This window comes from Trematomus bernacchii, unplaced genomic scaffold (assembly GCF_902827165.1).
Source record: "Trematomus bernacchii unplaced genomic scaffold, fTreBer1.1, whole genome shotgun sequence".
In the NCBI taxonomy this organism is placed as follows: Eukaryota; Metazoa; Chordata; class Actinopteri; order Perciformes; family Nototheniidae; genus Trematomus; species Trematomus bernacchii.
In genome coordinates this window covers 17494700-17518138 of record NW_022988043.1, presented here as the reverse complement: position 1 = coordinate 17518138, position 23439 = coordinate 17494700, and the positions used below count along the sequence as shown (strand labels likewise).

Below are 23439 nucleotides of genomic sequence, written 5' to 3'. Positions count from 1 at the left end.
ATAGTATAAGAAATGTGCAGAATATGACTGTTTAATGGTGGAGGTATAAACATATTGATAGATCTCTTGTAATGCACTGTTGACGAACCTGCGAGGTTTGTCATTCATTGCATAACTACACCGTAGTTGTGTATATGATATGTCAATAAACCTTAGAACATCTTGAAAGGGATGTGCCAAATAGGTTAAGGTTACCCTCTGAATTGTGGTGGAGTAGAATTACAAAGTAACAATAAATACTGCTGACAGTTAATGTATCAACGTCTCCATTACAAGTTTCAAAAACTAAACCTTTCTTATTTACACTATTGTCTTTGATTTATTTCCCAAATTATGTTTGTGAATTTAATGATTGTCAAATACAGTTCAACTGGGGAGTAAAACTGTTATAGCAAACCAGATAAGTCACATGTTGACCTGACAAATCTACATTTTCAAATAGTGCTTTTAACAGGAGCCAAATTGTGCTACATTTCAGGTGAATACTTTGATAGTAGGTTTAGAATAAGTTTCTAGGTTTTAACATAATGTTTCTCATATGGTCCGTTGCTGCAGAACTGTCACATATCGTCTTTTAGAGATGCTCCTGATGTTCCGGTCCCTGGCATTTAGAAGATCTGGTCTGCGTTTCCACGTTTTGGGGCAAATTCAAATTGTACCAGTATTATTCATGACATATACAGAAGACCATAACAAAAATTGATATCTATCTTGTGTTTTAAGACTGAGGCAGCCCGAAAATAATGATTGTCACATTTGCATTAACATACCAAAAACTAAAACATTTTAAATGGCTTTACCCTATTGAGAAATAATTGTACAAAAAATACACAACAGAAACAACAATTTATTGAAAAAATGTATTGAAAAAATGTATTGTGTGTGTGTGTGTGTGTGCGTGTGTGTGTGTGTATGTGTGTGTGTCTGTGTGTGTGTGTGTGTGTGTGTGTGTGTGTGTGTGTGTGTGTGTGTGTGTGCGTGTGTGTGTGTGTGCGTGTGTGTGTGTGTGTGTGTATGTGTCTGTGTGTGTGTGTGTGTTGTGTGTATGTGTGTGTGTGTGTGTGTGTTTGTGTCTGTGTGTCTGTGTCTGTGTGTGTTATTATGTTGAGCTGCTATAGTTTTGGGCAGGCTCCCATGTGTCCTCCCAGTCCTTGCCACTGCAAAACACACATAAAGGACAGTTGAATAATTATTAATATGTCATGCTATATATATTTCTGATGCTTAATCAGGCAAGTAAGTCAATTTAAAATAGGATTTGAAACATTAGCTTCAGCTCAATGTCCCTCTTCGACTCCTCTCTCCCCCTCCTCCGGGACTTGACCCGGAAATCAATCAAGACACGCCATGTTGAAGGACGTCACAATCGCTTCAACGCAAACGGAGGAGTCGAGGAGGGATGAGGGAGGAGGCTTCCAGAGGAGACGAAAGGTAGGATACACGAGAGCACACTACTCGCGCATCAGACCTCCGCCCCCAGCTGCACAGCCTCTGCTCACTGCAGCTGATCTTACCGTTAAAGGAGGATCAGAGTCATTAAATGTTTAAAGTGCTTCATTAAGAGTAAAATATATTAAATCTCTTAAACGAATCAGGAGATCGAACTCTATAAAGACATTAAAGTGTGTGAAATATACTTACAAATTCTATAATAATTTTTTGATTATAAAATAATAACGTACTGTTCTTACTTGTGGTTTGTGATGCATGTGTGGTAGACCCACAGCACGTCAAACATTTAGGATATATACAAATACGGGTAGCATAACTAATACATATGTTAGTGATTTGTGTCTCTCTTCTGTAGGACAAATTACATAACAACATACAATACAAAAGTATTCAATTGAGATGAGCCTACTGTATCAGTGTATAAACCCTTTGCTTCCAGTACAACACATACATGTATGGTCATTAAGGAAAAACTTACCACTTGGAGCATGGTGTCCAGCGAATTTTCACTTCTTGTCTTTGCTGAAAGGCATGATATGAAATGGACAGAAATATTAATGAGAGATACTTTACAAAGTTAGGTGATACAACTTTACAGAACATTATTTGTACCATTTATAGACCATCAATAAGGTTAGATTTCTACACATAAACAATACTAACAGACAACAGCATCTGAAACCAGAGATACAGAAGAATCCACTATCGTACCAGTATGGAGCAGCTTCTTTAAGACTGGGAGTTTCCTACAACACAAGGTTATAAGGTGATGCAAAACGTAGTCCTGTAATGCTTACAATGACAACAAAAGGTGCAGTGTCGAGGATGGATTGAGGAACCTCACTGCTCCATACTTGTACGATAGTGGATACTTGTGTATCTCTGGATTCAGAGGCGTTATATGTTAGTATCGTTTGGGCTCTGTGCAGATATCTCACTGATGGTCTGTAGACGGTACCAATAATGTTCTGCACGTTTTTATGTTATTTAACAAGAAAAACAAAAAGGAAGAAATTATAACACACTTACATTAAAAACTCTTCTTTCCCCAATGCTCTCATAGAGGAACACCTTCTGGGTCCTGTGTTTCCTGCATTCTAAAAATAAATAACACCATTTTAATAATTAGGTAATAAGTCTTCCAAACAATCATTTAAAGAAATGTATTGTATAGTATATAGTATAGTATAGTGCAAATCAAACCTTTTCGACTTTTCTTTGACGGTGGAGGCGGTGGAGGAGAAGACAAGGAGGAGAGAGAAGGCTGGGAGCATGGAGGAGGTGGAGGAGAAGACAAGGGGGGGAGAGAAGGCTGGGAGCATGGAGGAGGTGGATGAGAAGACAAGGGGGGGAGAGAAGGCTGGGAGCATGGAGGCGGTGGAGGAGAAGACAAGGGGGAGAGAGAAGGCTGGGAGCATGGAGGCGGTGGAGGAGAAGACAAGGGGGAGAGAGAAGGCTGGGAGCATGGAGGAGGTGGAGGAAGAGAAAAAAGATGGAGAGTAAATGTCTCTGGAAGCTCTGGCTCTGGCTCTGGCTCTGGCTCTGGCTCTGGCTCTGGCTCTGGCTCTGGCTCTGGCTCCGTCTCTGTCCCTCGCTCCGTCTCTCGCTCTGGCTCTTGCTCTGGTCCAGGGGGGGCTGGTGGACCAGCAGATGTCGATGCAGCTTGTTGTGCAGCACACACTGCAAATGTTGAAAATAATACAAGGGAAAATTAACAGAACACATTTTAAGGAAGACTTATTTTTGGCCTTACTTGCAAGAAATTAATTAAATGCATTGAATTTCCCTCTTATTAGAAATCAACCAGGTAATTCTTAAGTGAATGAAATGCAGGTAGTGTGAAAATAATGTTTTTAAGCTACCACAGCTGACTGTAGACATATTGCTATGTTTCTCATATCAGTGTTTAACACAACAACTTATCGTATTTAGTTAAGACCATGATCATAATGAAAATGTAGTTGCAGTCTGGAGCAACTTCTCTCATTAAACTAGAAATAATTTAAAACTTGCAGAAAAATACATTAAATCTGTAATGAAACATGGTGATAAGACTTTTGACAGGTTGTTGCCGGGTATGTTTTTGCAAAGAACCACGTGCGTCTCACAGAAGAAAATAGGCATGACTTTTCGGATGCCCAGATAAAAAGCATAAGCCGTAATGATAAGCACACGTGCAGCGTACGGCACCATGTGTGTCCTGGACATTAGGGTGCGAGGTAGGAGTGTCATGATGTCTAATTTCATTGAATGTCTTTTGCCTCAACTCGTCTCTCGAGGTGTCTCCTCCTCTTCTCCCATCTCATGTGAGAGGGATTAAGACATGAAGAGAGGAGGCAAGAGTTACAAACTGGGAAAACAGAGCAGCCTCATATCTTTATGATGCCTGCAGAGATGTGTTTGTATTACAGACACATGCATAACGTGCATGCTTGCTAACTACAGGTGAGTAATGTCGACATTTGCATTCAATTCAACCCTTTAAATATTTGTGTATAGCACATTTCAATGTTGTCCAAAGTGCTGTACAGGCTTAAAACACAATACAAAATAAAGAAATATGCATACAAATAATTAATTATAAATAAAAACTAAAAAGTAGGTAACTGCAATACCATTAGTGTGGTACCCTCATATTAGTATCTTAGTGTTCACAGTGATAACATGCTGGCCCTGACAAGCCCATGTTGACAGCCTTTGTTCTATAATACAGCATAGGTTGTATTATATAAAAAAGGCTCAGGGGGGGGATGACATTTTAATGATATAACGGGATAGATGTAACAGAAGTGTGAATTTGATGAATGCATTGACACAAAGCCCATGGACGACTACACAATGAGATAATAAAGTACAAGTATGATCTTACTTTTCAGGAGGTACTCATAGAGTTTCCTCATTTTGAGTAGGATCTCCCTAACGACCCCATCAGCATTTCCAAAATGGTGGACCAGATCCCCACGGATCTCCCCACTGCGGCCCTTATTGGAAAGGAAAAGGACCGGGCTGGAGCCAAGGGTGTGTAGTTTAAGAACCTGCAAGAATTGGAGCGAAAAAGATTGCATACAGGCACATTGATCAATGATACAAATCTTTTTAAAGCCAGAAAAATGGTTTCACATTCACTGAGGGCAAGGCTGTTTGACAAATAAGATATGTAATCGTCTGAGAGGCCAAACATCTTAAATAATAAGTCATTTAAACTCACAGATAGCTCGGCCGACTTAACGGTCCTGCTGGCGTTCCTGTTGCTCTTCACAGAAGCCCCCCAGCTAGAGTCCTTTAATTCCGCTTCTTTTTTTTAAAATGTTTTATTTATTTGAAGGGGGCAGACACACACCACACATGTTTTACGCCCAAGGGAATTTGGGGCCTGGCAGGAGGGGCACAGTTGTTTTTTGGGCTTTGTCATTCTGCAAATGAAAGTTAAACATAGAGGGATTATCTCAAAAATGTTTGCTGTCAGTTGATCAATTTGTTCTCAAATACACAAATATGTTATTAAGTTTATGCTCTATATTAAATGCAATTGGAGAGACAGAAGATACAGTCTAATATGCTGTGAATACTTGAGATAGTGCGCAAACTTCCAATGGTTTGAATCAAATTAATATATTCATATGTGAATATTCAATATATTCAAACACAAATGACAAGTGGGGTTTTTGTATAATAGAATGTAACATTTAAACGCCAATTAACATTCTGTTAATAATTAGGCTAATGTGTACTGACTTCTAATGTACTGTGTAATTTGTTCACATATAAACATCATGACATTAAATTATGGCATTCCTTCTTGATGACAGCTTATGGTAAAAAAAACAAATGACCAGCAACCGCAGTGACGCGTCCTAAACATTTTACATCATTACACCGAACATGTAAAACACTCCCGCTAAGTAATAAATAATAAATAAATAATAATAATTACAAATACTTTCGCTCCAGAGAGTCCTCTTTGTTTTGATGAGCGATACAACTAACAGTGCTAGCTCCTTTGATGACTACGACATTGTACTAACACAGCTAGCTAGCCACACGGTGGCTAATGCTAGCTTCTAAATGATCCGTTATTACAAAAAAGAAAATAACTGTTACAGACTACATTTTCTTTAAGTTTCTCGTACTGTCTTACGAATCCTGCTGCCTGGGTGGGACTTGAATACATAACCCAAATATTTTATTTGAGTTATATTTGAATATTGTCGAAAATTAAGTGAGCAGTCGAGTTTATTACAGCTTACCTTGCTGGTGTCTCAAGGTTCCGAGCAATGTATCACGTGAACTACGTGACCTCGAGACCTGGCCTTGCGAAGATAGCTGAGGATTGTGGGTAGTGTAGTGTCTTCGGCCATCCAAAACTCAAAACTACTTGTTTCTCAGAATTGAAGGGGAAAACGTGACAAAAGCATTTTACACTAAAGCCTATCAATGTCGTTTCATTAACAAGGATAATCTGGTGGTTTTTAGTTAATAAGTAGTGCAGATATCACCTATTTATGTTTAATCCAATCACAGAGCTTGTTGACTTATCACGAGGTTTTGTCGCAAAGCGGACAGACAATCACAACAATAGCTGGGGATTGTGGGTAGTGTAGTCTCTTTGGCGCTCCACATTTCAGAGAAAACAAGTTGTCTCAGAATTGTAGGGGAAAAACACAAAAGCATTGTACACAATTTAAACCTATCAATGTCGTTTAATTAACAAAGGTAATCTGGTGTTTTTGAGTGGATGAGTAATGGAGATATCACTGTCAAATCAATCGACAGTAAGGAGAATACTTACTTCCGGGTGTACAATTCTCCGTTATCCAATGGGAATGGACGCTCACATTGCCTTTAACAGCTGCCGACACAAACGAATGCCGTGCTTCCCTAAGCGTCAAATACCGACGCCGATGGGAATACATTGCAATCAGTTGAAAGCTCTTTGCATCCGTTTATGACGCTGATGGAAACTCGGCGCGTCACAACTGGACGCCACGGAATTCTGACCAAGCGTCGCTCCTGGACGCGTTGGGAGTGAGAGTGTGTTGGTATAACACTGATTTGAAAAACATACAGAAAAAACTAATTCACTGCCCTTAATAAAGTATTTAAATATACATTTCAGGTGTGCTGTTTTGTTTAGATCATTGACATCTGGAGCTCTTTTAATGTCCTTTTTGATTATTGTTACACCAGGTCTTGTCAAAACCTTTATTCCATATTCAATATCCATTACTAAACAAAACAGCAATTCTACTCCACTACAATTCAGAGGTTAACCTGGTAGTTTTACTCCACTACATTTATTTTAGTTACTTTGCAGATTCTGATTAATGATGTGAAATATAAACAACCCTTAAATCAGGCTTTAGTTACACCTGAGTAAAATTCAGGGAAAGGTGATTGTCAAGTGCCAACAATCAGGAGAGATATTTGATAGTTGCTGCTTGAGAAGACTAAACATTTATCTGCAGATCCCTATAAATATTCTTTACTCGTTATTCTCTACTAATAGTTAATTAAAGACTGTATATAATGGCTATTTTGCATATCCCTTTCAAGATTTCAAGATTTTCTAAGGTTCATTGACATATCATATACACAACTAATTCAATAACGTGCTTTAACCACTAGGCGGTGCACACAAGGTACACACAGCCATAATAACTTTGTATTATTAGTGTAGGACACTTGTGTATGTATAACATCTGAAGATGTGTAGTTTTATTCATGTTTTCACATAATTGTACAGGATATTGCTATATTATTTCACATGTTTTACTTATAATATCTGATTTGTAAAACATCACAGACAGAAAGGTATATCCGTCATTTAACAGTAAGCTATTGAAATTCTGAATCCATAGATGTGTCTCCCATCACCCAAATCCCCTGACTATTCTCTCAACTCAGTATTTACATTCTTATATTCAAAGAAAATCAGTAATATCTTTAAAAGTCCTTTTATATCAGCTGTGCACCGTTATGATGTATAACGTATTTTTTTTTCGGATTTCACATCAACAGTAAGTCCGGTTAACTAAAATGTCCGTGGGGAACAATACCCCCAACCCATAGATCCGTGGGTGAATAATGTCAATCACCACATTACACACACCCCTTCACATTTACATTTGAATTTACATTAAAGTATTTCGTGAGGCCTTCTAAAATGTTTTTAAATATAATTAGGGTTGTAGTTGAAGAGTTTGTAAATTGTGTTGCCTGGCAACGCAATCGCACAACGTCACGTCCGTTAATTCCACATCCACACCAGTCTATGATCCACACACATGGATTAACATCGATTTAATACATTAATGTAGCCTTTGTTTCTGCTAAAAGAGGTGTCGACCAGCTAGGGCAACAAGAAAATCGGCGAAATCAAGTGTGACGATTAAAAAATAAATTAAAAACATCTAATTTTGACAATAAAAACCGACCAATAGGCGCGGTAGACCATTTGCTTGGCACTTCCGGGTATTTCTCCACTGGTTGGGCCATGTTAACAATACCGTGTAACTGTCACGTTTGAAGGGACGAAACCATGACATATTCACGTCTCCCAGCATGGTAGATCGTCACATGTTCACGTCTTGCCGTGATACCGGGTTGCAAAAATGGCAGTCGACAAACCAAAAGGTGATGTATTACTCAGTCCAAGAGTTGGCACCTCGCTAGCCACATTATTTTTTGTGATAACTCATACACCTTAACTCGCCATACATGTCACTGTCACTGTGTTAAAGCTAACACTAGCCAAGATGACATTCCAGTCACTCAAGAGTTTGCCAGACTCATCTATCCACTCTTTTGTGTCCAATGTTGAGGATGCTCACCTTTTACCTGGGAAATATAATTTCAGCCACAGTCTCATATCATGTCATGAAGTAATTGTTAACATAATAGGAACCTTTGACACTATTGAAAAAACTCGCTGGCTAGCTACAGCTAATAAAATGGCCAGTGACGTCATTCCAATTATTGAGTATATGCAATTTGTGTTATTTTTGCTCTTGAGAACATTAATTGTGATATACAGTTTACAACTATATATCTCAAACCAGACTCTAAATGAAACTGATTGGATTTGGTCTAGGTGGCACAAACTGCATATCTTCTCCGGTAAAAATGTTTTTATATCCGATTCTGTGAAGGGAAGCACAAAGGAAAATAACTGTAGCATCTTAAGTTATTATTATTTTCTTTAATAAATATATTTTTCACTGCAGCAAAATACATCTCCACTCTTCTGTTAGTGACAAGAAGATATTAACGGCAATGACTCATACATGAGAGCCGGGTGACATGTGCCACTGCTTTAGGAACCTTTAAAGCAACAATTGCACATTCATGTAGGACAAAAACTACATAAAATAGATTTTGTTTCATCGGTTTATGTCTCAACATGAACTGTTAAGAAAGTGAAACAAGATAGTTGACATAGTTTTAAGTACTTCTGAGTCTATATACTGCCATCGTGAAAACAGGAGATCATCTTACTGCTCTGGTAGGCTCGTTATATCGCCATCCCGCTGATCTTTCTCTGTCATGTTAGTCATAGTAGCCTCTACTGCTGCGTAACTGTATGTTAGTTAATAAGATCTCCCGCTGACCGCCCTGGATTATGACTGCAACTGTGAAAATAAATACTCATTACCATCTACATTGCAGTCATTAGTTGGATACTTACGTAATCAAACTTCAAATGAGTCCCGTCAACTGCCACCGGCCTTCAAAACTTCCTTACATTAGTTCTTAGGAGCTTTAAGTACACCATTAAAATTACTGATATATTTAAATAAAGATGTAAAAGTTAACTTTTTAGATAAGGATCCCCACTTATGTCCGGAACTGTTTGTATAAAATGTTAACTTGTGTTGTATAATTTGAACTATGTGTTGTTGTATTTTTACAAATAACCACTAAAGATGTGATGACAATACAAACTTTAATTAACCAGGACGGTGGTGAAAAGGTTTGTCTAGACCATTATTGAATGTAATGTACTGCAATTGAATTACATGGATTAAGTTTAGACAGCTAATATTATTGTTTGTAATTCAAGCATTAAAAAGGTAATGCTTGTTTCTAAAAAGGAAACCAATTAATTGTTCCGTCTTATTTTCTCTTTTGTATATTTATTATTGCTCCTTAACAAAGCGAAAGTATTATTTATCCGATTAATTGAAGGAATAGAATACTCCATTACTTAAATAATCATTACATCAGCTCCTATACAGATTGCAATGTAAAGTTGTAAAATCCATAGCTGCATCCACATGATACACCATTTTCTCTTTGCTCATCGCAAGCTTAGGCGCAGAGCCATGATGTAAAACAGCTCATTATGTTTGGTTGCGCGTCGAAAGGTCAGCGGTAACAAGGTCAAAATAAATGGAATTTTGGAATTTGGCTGTACCTCAAGGCTACTATAAGAGACACGCATTGTTTTTCTAATTCCATTCGTTTTTTTCCTCTCTTTATGGAATCAATTTTTGTTAGATAAAAAAAAACATGACTGTGGCATTTATTTGAGACTGGGTCATTATTTTTGTTCTGATAATTAAATGTAGGTTGTTCCTAAATGAGGTCCTGCTCATGCCTGGACAACACATAGGTTGGGCTGGGGGGACAGAACAGAACATTTATTGGATTTTTTACTTTTGGCAAGAACAATAGAATGATAGTCTTTGTCTTAAAAGTTCACAAACCAGTCCATGCATCCCAAAGTGAATATATCCGTGACAAACACCCACAAAGAGCCCCCGTAGCCAAACATTTTTTTGACACTTTTTACATAAATCCCAGCTGTTCAAACCATCCCCACTCTATTCTCAGGCTATGTTCAGAAGTACCTAGTGTCGACAATGCCGAAAGTCTGTCACCCACAGTGGCAGACGTCCTTGTTGTTACCATGGTGACTTTCATAAGCGCTTGAACTAGAATTTAAAAACAATGTTTGTGGCTTAACCTGGAGTTTTAACAGCTTGACTACGGAAAGGCTTTATGAGGGTTGATTAAATAAATGTACAACTGACAGGTTTAAGTTACATCATTTCCAGAAACTGAACCTTTAATATAAACAAATATTCTTATTTAAATTTCACATCTGGTGTCTAAGCCTCAATTTTTTAACTTTAGCATTTATTTTATTTCGTGGAAAACTACTTTGGGAAATAACTAATCTAAGGATTAAAATATTTAATCTTTGACTTTAGTCAGAATGTCAAAGAACTGCTCCACTGTAGTTTTATTGAAGGCTGTAGCCCTTCCCAAAGATGTTGCTTCAGGCATACGGCAGGAAAGATGGTGGCGTGCCTTAAAATGATTAAACAAATCTAGGCCTAAAAGAATATAATTAATTCTATCAATTATTGTATTAAGCTACACAAGCCCAGTCACCCTTAGCTGACCAACTAAACCACGTGATCTCTTGCACACCCTACCTGCTAAACATTTATCTTTGCAGTTGTTTGGTTCAGGAATGTTGTTGTTTCTACAATGTTTAAAACATGAAAAAACAAATTAGTTGTGTAAAACTACATTGAAATACTATTTTATATTACAGAGAATTCACTTGACTTCAGTACCTCATGGAAGGTTACGTTGAACCAATGGCTCACTTTACCCCGCAGCCACTTTTCTGGAAAGAGACAGTCTAGTTTTGTCCTTCATACATACTTATCTTTAGCTAAATCATTCACAAGGTTTTACACCTTGCTAAATAACCAACATGTATACATATCTCCAGACCTTGATCATTTCGCTTTGACATAACAATTACATCCATCCATCCAGAAAATGTACTTTGACAAGCAGCACATGGTTTATTGTGAACAACTCACATTAACCACTTTACCATGTGCTTCTCTCCATCACAGCCACATATAAATGATGGATGCTTCCTGAATGTATGGTCACATGACAACAAATGTGCACAGTTCCCCAGATAAAGGGGGTGGGTCAACTTACCCACTGGCTCATTTTACCCCACTCTCCCCTATCTGTCCGGTTGCAGACAAATCCTCAAATCTAACTGTTGGTGTTGTCCCAGCAGGGTGTCTTTGCTGGTTTAGACCCTCTGAAATATTGTGTGGCTGGTGAATGTTGTGGCCAAATGATCTTCAAGTGAACTAAGAACGCATCACACAGGCACACACAGGAATTTTATGGAATTCACTGTGAAAGACACAATTGTTCAACATTTAGCCAGAGTTTTGTTTAAAACATTAAATAAAATAAGCTCACATTATCAAAATAATTGAAAATGTTACATCGTTGATGTTATGTCAAAAATGTATTTTATTACGTTGTAGTGATCTCTATTGAAATTAAATTGCGAACTGACTATCCCCGGTCTGTCTTGACTTGTAATAACACTATCGCTGTAGATAGTCACTGTAGCGCCAGTGTGACCTCCACCAAAATGTCAAGTATAAGATCAGCTTGTTAATACTACATCAATGGTCTGCGTGCAGTTTGATAGTTTGTTAATTGGGTTCTATTCAAAGAGGCAGAAACGAAAAAATACCCAACACCCCAAATCTGGCAGCAAGGTTTTTAAGGTCGGCAGTCTCAAAAGGCTGCTAAGTGAGGCCAGCTGGATAGTGATGACCCTGGACAGTGGGGAGGCTGCGGTGAATAAGGGAACAAGGGACAAATTCAAAGCTATTTTCAATAACCATTCTGCCCTTCTTTATATCAAGCCATGGCAGATTTGCCTGGGAGTTGTTCCCTCCGAAGGTCTAAAGATAGAGGAGGATGTTTGCTGTACAGATTGTGAAGACCCTGGAGAAAACAAAGATTGGTGTCAAGAGTTCAGTATCTGACCAAATGTGAAATATGGTCACTTTCTCCCCTTCTGTTCCAAAGCAATACATAAAATAAAGAAATAAAGCAAGAATTTGGACGTTTTTAAGACTTTCCCTCAAAAATCTTTTCGGGAAAAAACGGATTCATGAGAACAGGATGGACATGAACACAAAGTGCCCTTGACCTCTGACCACCAACATCAGGGCCGGCCCTAGACTTTTGGGGGCCCTAAGCGAGCTTTGGCTTGGGGGCCCCCCTCACTCTAGCGCGTTCTCACTTCACACAACACGGAACCAACTTTTGTCTTATGATGTTAGCATAAGCACACATATTGTATAAATAAGCATGTAAACACCGTGGACCTAACATCCTCTAGGGGGGTCCGGGGGCATGCTCCCCCGGGAAGATCTTTCTTTAAATATTGAAGTTAACCTGTTACGCACCGCCCCCCAGGTACCGGGCGGATAAACGCGTCATTTGCAGGAAACAACGTCTAAGGAATCTTAATATTTAATAAACTATGAATGTTTTATATCCATGTACCGGGAAGAAACTCAGCTAACTGATCTTTTTAATTTTTTTTCTCCAAAAAAACCCCACAATGCTAACACTCAGCCTCTGAATTACCCACGAGCGAAAAAATGTAACCTAAAACTGCACCTAAACTCACTCATAACTCCCTTATTACTTATCCTAGATGCACAGCCAACCCATCGATTAGCATCTCCTAGAGACACAGAATCTGTGTAAAAAACCTCAACACTCAGTGATAAACATTTGCGACGCTATAAACGAAAGCGTACATCAGAACATGTGGAGCTAGGTAGCTAGAAACGCTAACATGGCTTACCTTGGTCAAAACTGGTCTTCAATGGCATTAAAAAGATAAAAAAACGATGCTGCAGTTAATCCATAGGTTAATCCAATGTGTCTGTGTCCTCTTTGAAATGATTTCTGATCATCCATAAGCAATAAAACTGCTTTTTCGTTTCCAAATGTCAGAGCGAGAGATCGGTCCACTCTGATGCAAAATTACATGCGCGAAGCCCCCATCTCTTCTCTTCACAACGTGTGTGTGTGGGGGACTCCCCCTTCGATTCTATTGGCTCTAACGGTCAGAAAGAGGTGTCAACCATCCAAATCGATCAAGGGGGGCCAGAGATATGGAAAAAAAATTGTTTTCACCCAAATCACCTCAGAGGTGGAGTGGTTTTGGCTAAACCTCTCTAAAAAGGTAAAATGTCACTTGTTTTGCATCAATCTTGATACAGGGTACTTATTATATGTTGTACTTTGGATTCCTAAAGCTTTTAGTCTACTAACCCATCATCCAAGGGTAGTTTTCACTATAAGTAAAAAATAATCTTTGGACGGACACTATAATTTACAGTTTTTTACTATGTAAAATCTGAATTTTCTTTAAAATAAAAAACATCTATATTGTTTCTGACACTTCTACATCCAACTCACAGATGTAACCTTGCTTTGATAAAAGAAATTATTCATATAACCCTTTTAGAAGTTAAGTTGTAGTCATTTGTTTTGGGCATGTCATTTTCGAGCCTGAAACATGAAAAACAGGCTTGGTGCTTAACAGGTTAAAAGCATCAATCTGGTGCACTTTGAGAGCAAAATTAAGAGATCTGGATACATCTCTCAACACCCATATGAAACAGAACTGTAAACAGATTTTTCTTTATGGATATTTTACAAATCACTCCCCTTTTAAACTGTATTCTTGTTTTGTCATATAGTATTTCATAACTGTTTTTCATTTATTCTCTCTGGCTGTCCATCTCATAATATTCACATAAAAACTAGCTGTCAATAGGAATATCATTCAGAAGAATTATAATTTCATGCAAAAATCTGTCACAAAAAGAGGTTGCACATTTACATTCAGGTGTTGTTATGGCAACGTCAGTGGCCAAACAGCCACATTTACTGCTGCAAATACGTTCAATCATGCTGTCGACACGTAAAGCAGTGGCAACTATGCCACCATTTCAGCTGACTTTTTCTCAGAAATACTGTCACATAACATCCATATATTTCAGTGCTAGGTTGATGCTTAGCTAAGCTAACTATGAATCACTTTAACTGACAGGACTCAGGATCAACTGTGTACTGTAAGGTAGCTTCTAGCTTCATGTCGAACAGTAACGGCCCGTCCACACAGCAGCGTTAAAAAAAATCTTGGAGGTGGGCGTATCTGAAGCTTGGGGATTTTTTGCGAGCAAGGCACCAACAACCAATCACATGAATCTCCCGCCCCCGACATACGAAGCAAAAAAGTTTGAAGTAAACTGGATATAAACTCCCCAAACAGGCGAAAACCTACCACTGCCTGGCTCCTCCGGTTTATATCCCGGTAGGTAAATAGGGACTGGTCATAAAGCACCGGGTGATTCCCTACCGCTAATTTCTCCTCCATTTTTTGGAATATGAGGAAATGACCTGCGGTATGTCTCTCCCAGCATACACGCGGTTTGATTGGCTAGCGCTTGAACTGTCAGATTTGCATACACGGGATTTGATTGGCTGACGCTTCCACCTCAGCTTCAAAAGTTGAACATTGCTCAATTTTGAATCCTGAAAATCCTGAAAATCTCCGCTTGCCTGCCCACAATGCAGTTCGGCGAAAAGTGAGGCAAAGTGACGTCACCCCATTCAAAGTGAATGGGCAGAAGCGTTTCAAGATTTTTTAACGCTGCTGTGTGGACGGTCCGTAAGTCAACATTTCCCAGAGAGCTTTCTTTGAAATCACCAGGTAACGCTAAAAAACATTACATTTAGATTGTATGACAAAGTGTTTATTTAATATATCTGGCTAGCTATAGCTACTTGCTAACGGTTTAGCTTACCCCCGCGATTCAAAGTAACGTCAACGTAGCTGTAATTTCTCCTGGCTCAAGTGCTGGCTCTGGGGTTGTTGTGTGAACCACCACTTGAGAATTGTCGTCTTTTTTAAGAACAAGGCAAGGCAAGGCAAGTTTATTTATATAGCACCTTTCAACACAAGGCAATTCAAAGTGCTTTACAAAAATGGAAGACATTATGAAAATGGCATTTAAAATCAGTCATTAAACAGAAAAGATAATAAAATAAACATTAAATGAAAAAAGACATGGATAAAAGTTAAAAGTTACAGTGCAGTTTAAGATGTGAATAGTTCAATTAAAAGCAGCGGCAAAAAGAAAAGTCTTCAGCCTGGATTTCAAAGTAGTAAGAGTTGCAGCGGACCTGTAGGTTTCTGGGAGTTTGTTCCAGATATTTGGAGCATAATAACTGAATGCTGCTTTACCATGTTTAGTTCTGACTCTGGGGACAGAAAGCAGACCTGTCCCTGAAGACCTGAGAGATCTGGATGGTTCATAATTTAGCAGTAGGTCAGACATGTATTTTGGGCCTAAACCATTCAAAGCTTTATAAACCAGCAGCAGTATTTTGAAATCTATTCTTTGACACACAGGAAGCCAGTGTAAGGACTTCAGAACAGGAGTGATGTGATCCACTTTCTTAGTGTTAGTGAGGACTCGAGCAGCGGCGTTCTGAATTAGCTGCAGCTTTCTAATAGATTTTTTAGTGAGACCTGTGAAGACACCATTACAGTAGTCCAGTCTACTGAAGATAAAAGCATGGACAAGTTTTTCCAAATCCTGCTGTGACATTAGTCTTTTAATCCTAGATATGTTCTTTAGGTGATAGTAGGCTGATTTAGTAACTGTTTTAATGTGACTGTTGAAACTCAGGTCAGAGTCCATGACTACACCTAGATTTCTGGCTTTATCTGTTGTTTTGAACATTGCAGACTGAAGCTCAGCGCTAACTTTTATACATTCTGCCTTGGCTCCAAAAACCATTACCTCAGTTTTATCTTTGTTTAATTGGAGAAAGTTCTGACACATCCAGTCATTGATTTGTTCAATGCACTTACTCAGTGTTTGAATTGGAGCATAATCTCCTGGTGAAATTGTTACGTAAATTTGAAATTGTTACGTAAATTTGTTCTTATGTCCATCTTCAAAAACTCTGAGTCTGAGACTGACAGTTTATTTTAAACATTGTCACAGCTCACAGGATAGGTACCTGTCAGCCAATAAGACAGATGTTTATTTCCATTCAACTCTCTGGTTGGTCTGGTGCCTTGCCTCTGTTGCATTCACTGAACACGGGAAATTACAATCCTGCCGTCCTCTCTAGTGTCATGATGAGGTTCAGGTAAAGCACGGTTAATGTATTATGATTGACTCAATAATATAATACATGACTTTGAGAGTAGGCAATCTAGGCATATTAACAAAATTAATTAAACATACTCATCACGGCGACGGTGTACTGAGATAAAAAACGGTATACTGAGAAATTATTATTATTATTTTTTTTTTTCATTTTTTGCTAGGGGGCCCTTAGTGGCTGCGGGGCCCTAAGTGGCCGCTTATGTCGTTTAATGGGTCGGGCCGGCTCTGACCAACATCAAATCAGTACATCATTAAGTCCAATTGGAGCCAGACATTTCCTCCTGGTGTTTCTGAGATATTGCATAAAAAAAAAAACATTATGCCTGTCACTGATGCAAAGGCATAAAAAGATGGAAGGCGATAGAAAATAGTGCATGGGTGGGTATGACAGAAAGGAAATAAATCATGATGGGAAAAGCAGGGAAAGGACAATGAATAGATATGAAAGATTAAAGTTGACAATGTTGAGGTAGATGAAGTTAAGCGTGAAGTTGGATCTGAACCAAACCTAAAGTTGTCTTTTTTTTGATGGGCCTAATTCTGCTTTATTCTTCACACCATCTTCATTAAACTAGACGAAAGAAGTGTGAGAACAAATAAAGGTGCGCTCACATTTGTATTCAAATTCAAAGAAAAGTTTGAAATCTCAGTCTTTGAATAACCTGCAGGCACATCACATCCTTTCTTCAAAATCAAACAACACAAGACAGTCTATTGTAAGTGCGTCATCTTTTCAACAATCACAGCTGCATAATGACCAAGCTAAAAAATAGCCATAACTTTAGATGTTTCCTTTACTTGCGAAACGTAAACCGGAGTTCTTGTATAATCGTTTTATAACTATGCACTTGACTTGACTCCTCCAGGTAAAGGTGCCATTCACAGTTCAGAGAACACGCTTAATAACTTGTTTTGTCCTGCTCCCTGTGGAATACTGTGGCACTGGAATTCGTTTTCAGACTCTATTCAGGTGTGAAAAAACAAAAATCGAATAAAGACAGGCCACAGATCCCCTTCTACACTTGAGACTCAGAGGTCCACACAAGGTTTTCTTCAAGACGTCAACTGATCAGAGGAGATACATATGAGTCACCTAAAACCGTTTGATGATGTACTTCCAAGTTTTTCCAAAGTTTAAACTGTCATAAAAGTATAACCTTCACAAAACTCTTATCATTTCGACATGGTTCTAGACACTCATGCTTTTAGTGTGGTTGCATCATATTTCCCATTTAAAGAAATTCCCGCCTTCACAACAACGTTGAGTCCAATTATTATTTTCAGATCTCTGTTACTCTGACAGTCCTTATTAGTTTTTGTTGCTGTTCCCTCTGGTGTTCCCTCCATTATGGAGTGGTGCAGTGATGAGTCCAGGACCCGGAAAAGACTTAACATTACACCACTTATGGTTCCCTTGACATAAAATCAACATCTTTGAACTTGTTTTTGGTTAGAAGCCTGAAATAAGGTATGCGGTTGACACAAGCTGAAGAGATTTTGTTTCACAACATAAAATAAGTCAATACCCCACTCTAGATGTCACAAGCTTCTATGTGTGATAAAAACGTTCTAGCAAATGACTAACTAAAACTACAGGACGTCATCTTCCTGACAGGAGTCCAGCTTTAGCTTAGTGGTGGTGTTGCGCAGCCAAGCAACCATGATGTTGTTTGTTTAGAGTTACGTTATCTTCCTATTTCTGCCAATTGCAAAAATACATCATCACTGCAACACTCTATTGTAAATTATAATAATCGATAATATCTGTTATATATAGCAGTTACAACAATTGTGTGCAAACGCTGGCCTCTCATAACAAGAATAACTATTCTTTTGAAATCATATCTTTCGCCAAAAGTTAAGTGATTGGTCCAACCAAAAAAGTTTTTATTTAACCAACTAATAAAAGACATATCTTCACAGGTTAAATCTGACAGAAGATTATTTACAAAAGATTGATGAAAATTCCCTTTCGGTGGATAACAGAAATAATGGTACATATAATTAGGAAGAGTACTAAGGAGTAAACCTAAAGGGTTATTGATTTAAAGGTTCAAGGTTCTTTGATAATAAACAAGTTGTTTATTGTTTATTGTTTATGTTTTTTGTATGTTTTTTACCTGTACGTATTCTACAGTTTGCAGTGGTTGATAATGAAAAATGTTTTCACCAAGTTTTCAAATCAACTCCAGAAACACTGAAAATTATTTGATAGAAAAACAAGTTGCTTGTCTCACATCAACAGAATACACAAATGATGTACTGACAGTAAGAATAATGTATTGTAAAAATCAATGGTTGATTTAGCTTTCTCGTGTCTCATATACATGTAAAGATAACACACATGTTTTTCATTTCATAAAACTTTTTCAACATGTTTTGATTGATCACGATTCATAAACAGTTTAAACTAAACAATATAAATAATAATATATACAAATATATACAAAGAGGCTCTATTATGCTTTTTGTGGTTCTCCATTTCCTGTAGTGTGTTATATAGGTTTTGTGCATGTAAATGATCTACAAAGACTACAATCCCAAAGTTCCCTCCAGAGGGAGTTTCTCTCCCAGACCCCCTGCATGCACCTCGTGTTTCAGGAAAAAGACATAGACGTTTTTTATTTATTAAATCCTTTTCGTTTTCTTCCTTTCTGATCCTTGCCACAGGCTGATTTGCTCCCAGCATGCTGCTGGCAAGCTAAGACCTACTATTAAGAACCCCCATTAATAATGCACTCAGCTGTACCCAAGTTAAACATAATGTGTTCAACATTTAATTCAGCTAAACCTCAGCAGAGTTATATTGAAGGATACGGTGTAACTGCAGAAGTAGTGTTCATTTTGGGTGCTGCTGAGGCCATATGTTAATCCAACCTCTCATCTGCCAGTTCAAAGCTGCAGTCCATGACAAAATGTCAAGGGCTTGGACCTCGGAGTTCAGTCATGGATTCTTTTGAAAAATTAAATACAACGATATAAACACTCCTCAAATGAAAGCACACAGTGTCCTTAAAGTATGTCCAAAACTGTGCTGCCAGGGTACTCACGCACACAAAGCCGTGGCAGCACATCACTCCCACCCTCATCCACCTACACTGGTTGCCGGTCAAGTCCCGTATATCATACAAAATCCTCCTCCTCACCTACAAGTCCCTCCATGCCCTTGCCCCCCAGTACCTATCGGACATCCTTCACCCACATGCCCCACCCCGGAACCTGCGGTCCTCAGACTCTGGCCTGCTTATCATCCCCCGCACCAAACAGCGAACCTTCGGGGACAGAGCCTACAGTGTGGCAGCCCCCACCCTCTGGAACGCTCTCCCTGCGGAGATTCGCAACATCCCCACACTAGACGCCTTCAAAAGGGCCCTCAAGTCCAATCTGTTTGCAAAGGCTTTCGGCCCCTAATCGATCTGTTGTTTTGTCTGTCCGACTTTTGTTTTGTTATGTTTGTTTTTTTCCTATACTAGTTGTAAAGCGACCTTGGGTCCCTTGAAAGGCGCTATATAAAATAAATCTATTATTATTATTATTATTATTATTAAAGAGCCTGGGGCCATACGGGTTGAAAAAAGGAGCAAAGTCTATTAAACCCATCTATCATCGTTTACTGCATGTGGAGCAAAACTGAACTGAATGGAGTTTATTTTCCAACCAAACAAACCAAACTATCTTTTAGTTGGCAAAACCTGACGTGAACGTGGATTGATGCCATGTCATTAATATCAGAATTAGGAGGATTTTTTCAATCTTTAGTATCCTCTGACATTTCCCTCTAGCACGATTATCAGGTCAAATGTTTAATATATCGAAAACTTTATTTATGAACAAACACAAGAAAAATGTAAGCAGCAAGCAGCAATGAGCAGATTCTGGCACATCGACAACCTTTTGGGGTTCTGGCGGGGCACTGGCTGATGCTGCAGTGCATTGACGTCACCGTTGGATACCAGGCGGACAGCAAACACTATGTCTTGCAGGAGTGTTAAAGGAGAGGTGTCATGGCCATTTCCACTGATCATAATTCCATTGTTGAGGTCTACTAGAATAGATTTATACTGTGCATTTTTCCAAACTCACATTGGTTTCTCATACAGCATCTCTGTAAACTACGTGTATTCACTGAATTTCACTCTCTGCCTTTAACGGCTCGTTGTAGCTCCAAAAGCTCCAGCCCCCACCCTCCCTGTGAGCACAGTGTGCTCTGATTGGTCGGAACGTTGTGAATCGCGCTGAGCTCCGTGGAGGTGTTGTTTCCTTGTTTAGGATACATAGCGAAACACAGCCAAATTCATCCTGAGCACACACAAACTCACATCCGAAGTAAAAACAATAAGTGTGGCTTGATATTGAGTAAGAAAAAGGTTGATAAACGCTGTGAGAATGGGTCTGCAGAGAGAATTTCGCCGTGATCCCAACTGTCTGTTATCAGCCTGCAGCCAGGGAGGAGAAATCAGCTGAGCTGCCTGCTCCCTGCACACAGATGTGTGTGTGAGGAAGTCCGTGGATCGGTCAATTTGGACCAATCAGCGGGGGCTTAACGTAACGGCTCCGCGGACGTAACGTAACGGCTCTTCGGGATTGGTCCATTTCGTTCCGGGTACCGCATGACATCATGCCGTACCCGGAACGAAATGGAAGACTCAAATGGGCAGTGACGTATCTCCAACGAGGCGTTTTAGGGAGGTATTTTCTGTGTTAGAGTTTTACTCACTACAGGGTGTACTTTGAGGGTTTTGACTCTGCACACCGTTTACATGCATAAAAACCTTCATAACACACAAGGGGACGGGTAATAACCGGAAAAGCATGACACCTCTCCTTTAAGCACTACAAATATCATATTGCAAATCTTGCACCACTTTCTGTGTCCACTATGCCACTTGAGAACACATGCTTAACAAACATCATGTTGCTCTATATCATGTGTGGTCCACTGGATTAGAGATGTCCCGATCCGATCACGTGATCGGGGATCGGAGCCGATCACGTGATTTTCAAAAGATCGGAATCGGGAGAAAAAAATCGGAGATCGGAATCTTTTTTTTTTTTTTAATAAAATATTTTTCTTATTTTATTTAATGTTACAAAACAAAAATGACCATGTTCACGTCTTAAAGTCATCCTGAGGCCTTAGTTTTGGTTTAAAATTACACAACATCATGTATGTGTTGCTTCTTTTGGGCTTGTTTTCATAGACCTGGTTGCTTATTTCTCTCAAATCTGGCAACAGAGTGGGCAGGGCGCAGTGTCTAATAGTAGCAGTAAGCTAACGAGAGGCTACGTTCAGCTGGTGACTCGGGACAGAGAAAATGTCAGGAGTTTGGAAGTATTATAAAATTGAAAGCGAAGGCAGTGTAACAGCCACATGCAATGTTTGCAAGGCGGAGGTTCCGCGTGGTGGAAAGAACAGAGCTACGTTCAACACGACCAATCTAATACGCCACCTGAGAAACAAACACCAACAACAACACGACGAGTACACAGCGGCCATTCAGGTAACGGCACTGAAACAACCGACACTTTCAGAGACTTTTAAAAGGAAAGAGAAACTGCCCCAGAACAGTGAAAAGGCCAAAAAAATAACAGCCAAGATAGCTGAATTCATCGCGTTGGATGACCAGCCGTTATCTGTGGTGGAGAACGTGAGGTTTAAGGGACAACTTGAATGCTTTTCTCCTTTTTTTTCTCTTAATGCATTGCATAAAGATCGGATCGGGAAAAATCGGTATCGGCAGATTGTCAAAATCAAATGATCGGAATCGGATCGGGAGCAAAAAAAGGTGATCGGGACATCCCTACACTGGATGTAATTATCATGTAAATCAGATGATGTTCGACACATATGGTTGGTGTCATTCAGCTCTCGGGTAACAACTACATAACACAATAACCATATGTGACCCGCTCTATCGAAATCAGTCGGATGTCGCAACGGCTCATTTCAAAATAAACGTGGATTTGCGGAAAAAACTATTTTTTCGGGGTTCGGGTGTTTTGTTTGATTTTAAATAAACAAAGTCTTGGCTTTCAGAATATGAAACTTTTATTTCCAAAATCACACGATAAATACATTTGTGAAGCTTGTAAAGGGAAGATGACAGGCACCTCTCAATCGCAATCTGCTGTTCCACAGCGCAGCTCCCCCTCCCTCCGGCTGAAATTATGAATGTAAGGCATGAGTAATCATAGATAACACGGCAGGGCCCGTTACAGTTTGTTTTCATCTGATTTCAATTAAACAAAGTCTTGGCTTTCAGAATATTAAACTTGTTTCGGCAAATTTAGATGATAAATACAACTATGAAGCTTGTAACGGCATATTTACAAGCGGAGAACGGAGTAATTTAACGTCACAGCAGTTATAACAACAGCCGGTGTTTCTCGTGAGTGTTTTCCCCGGGAAACAAACACAATATACACAAACGCAAAAATACACAAACACACACACACACACACTCGCGAGCTTCCCCCAGACCAGTAATCCAAACGGAAATATATTCCCTCCGTTACTATTTTGATCATTTGCTCCACTAATAATCAATCAGATCGATGGATTCCAGAGAAGAGGAAACTTTGAAGGCCTTTTTCTCAAAATGATGACTCGGTGACAGTCATTATATAATGTGACATATTTTGCTTAATATTTGGAGTACAACAAAAATCTTGATATCATTAGAAAGCTAGGAATCTCCTCTTTCCAACAGTGTATACAACTCAAAATCTGTCTTCGGGTCAATGCGACTGATTTCGATAGAGCAGGTCACATATGAGTTAACTACTTTGTTAGTGTTGTTCATGGACTCTCATCAGCCATAAGAAACGTGTAGTATTTTGAACAATCTACACTTGAGTTACAACAACCTCTTGTTTTAAGGCAAAAGGTCCTTTTACACCACCAAATTTCATTGCCACGTACAAATCTTGATAAGAACCA

General features: G+C 39.0%; 2 long non-coding RNA genes across 3 annotated transcripts; both read right to left on the bottom strand.

The window, feature by feature from the left end:
- Positions 1–1089: 1089 nt before the first annotated feature.
- Positions 1090–2752, bottom strand: LOC117472346. The gene is made up of 4 exons (XR_004554924.1): positions 2656–2752; positions 2482–2549; positions 1931–1974; positions 1090–1157 (listed from the first exon to the last, which is right to left on the bottom strand). It is a non-coding gene; the product is annotated as an uncharacterized LOC117472346 (long non-coding RNA).
- A 275-nt stretch (positions 2753–3027) lies between these two features.
- On the bottom strand, positions 3028–5780 carry LOC117473124. 2 transcript variants are annotated; one of them, XR_004554987.1, is made up of 4 exons: positions 5700–5780; positions 4661–4865; positions 4322–4487; positions 3028–3132 (listed from the first exon to the last, which is right to left on the bottom strand). It is a non-coding gene; the product is annotated as an uncharacterized LOC117473124 (long non-coding RNA). The 2 variants fall into 2 exon arrangements; XR_004554986.1 differs by lacking the exon at positions 5700–5780 and having other exon boundaries at positions 4661–4951.
- Between the last annotated feature and the right edge of the window lie 17659 nt (positions 5781–23439).